This window comes from Arachis duranensis, chromosome 2, assembly GCF_000817695.3.
Source record: "Arachis duranensis cultivar V14167 chromosome 2, aradu.V14167.gnm2.J7QH, whole genome shotgun sequence".
Classification (NCBI taxonomy): Eukaryota; Viridiplantae; Streptophyta; class Magnoliopsida; order Fabales; family Fabaceae; genus Arachis; species Arachis duranensis.
The window spans coordinates 45,656,744-45,658,480 of NC_029773.3; positions in this window are offsets into that span (position 1 = coordinate 45,656,744).

Here is a 1,737-nt window from a genome sequence, read left to right on the forward strand (position 1 = left end):
TCCGGGTTCACACTTTGGTCATGGTTCTTGGTGATCCATGCATTGGCATAGAACTCTTGAACCATTAAGATTCCGACTTGTTGAATGGGGTTGGTAAGAACTTCCCAATCTCTTCTTCAGATCTCATGTCGGATCTCTGGATATTCACTCTTTTTGAGTTTGAAAGGGACCTCGGGGATCACCTTCTTCAAGGCCACAACTTCATTGAAGTGGTCTTGATGCACCCTTGAGATGAATCTCTCCATCTCCCATGACTCGGAGGTGGAAGCTTTTGCCTTCCCTTTCCTCTTTCTAGAGGTTTCTCCGGCCTTGGATGCCATAAATGGTTATGGAAAAACAAAAAGCAATGCTTTTACCACACCAAACTTAAAAGGTTTGCTCGTCCTCGAGCAAAAGAAGAAAGAAGAGAGTAAAAGAAGAAGAAATGAAGGAGATGTAGGAGGCTTTGTGTTTCGGCCAAAAAAAGGGAGAAGTAGTGTTTAGGTTGTGTGAAAATGAAGGAGTGAAGATGGGTTTATATAGGGGTGGGGGGAGGGTTATGGTTCGGTTATGGGAGGGTAGGTTTGGGAGGGAAAGTGGTTTAAATTTGAATGGTTGGGTAGGTGAGGTTTTATGAAGGATGGATGTGAGTGGTGAAGAGAAAAATGGGATTTGATAGGTGAAGAGTTTTTGGGGAAGAGGTGTTGAGGTGATAGGTGAGTGGGTGAAGAAGAGAGAGAGTGGTGGGGTAGGTGGGGATCCTGTGGGGTCCACAGATCCTGAGGTGTCAAGGAAAAGTCATCCCTGCACCAAGTGGCGAGCAAAATTGCTCTTTGTGGCAATTCTGGCGTTAAACGCTAGGCTGATGCCCATTTCTGGCGTTTAACGCCAAGTTCTTGCCCTTTACTGGCGTTTAACGCCAGTCTGGTGCCCCTTTCTGGCGTTAAACGCCCAGAATGGTGCCAGACTGGGCGTTAAACGCCCATCTGCTAGCCTTACTGGCGTTTAAACGCCAGCAAGTTCTCCTCCAGGGTGTGCTATTTTTCTTTCTATTTTAGCTTTTTCAATTAATTTTGTGACTTCTCATGATCATCAACCTACAGAAAACATAAAATAACAAAGGAAAATAGATAAAATATACATTGGGTTGCCTCCCAACAAGCGCTTCTTTAATGTCAGTAGCTTGACAGAGGGCTCTCATGGAGCCTCACAGATACTCAGAGCACTGTTGGAACCACCCAACACCAAACTTAGAGTTTGACTGTGGGGGCTCTGTTTGACTCTGTTTTGAGAGAAGCTCATCATGCTTCCTCTCCATGGTGACAGAGGGATATCCTTGAGCCTTAAACACCAAGGATTCTTCATTCACTTGAATGATCAATTCTCCTCTGTCAACATCAATCACAGCCTTTGCTGTGGCTAGGAAGGGTCTGCCAAGGATGATGGCTTCATCCATGCACTTCCCAGTCTCTAGGACTATGAAATCAGCAGGGATGTAATGGTCTTCAACTTTTACCAGAACATCCTCTACAAGTCCATAAGCTTGTTTTCTTGAGTTTTCTGCCATCTCTAGTGAGATTTTTGCAGCTTGCACCTCAGAGATCCCTAACTTCTCCATTACAGAGAGAGGCATGAGGTTTACACTTGACCCTAAGTCACACAAGGCCTTCTTGAAGGTCAAGGTGCCTATGGTACAAGGTATTGAAAACTTCCCAGGATCATGTCTCTTTTGAGGCAGTTTCTGCCTAGACAAGTCAT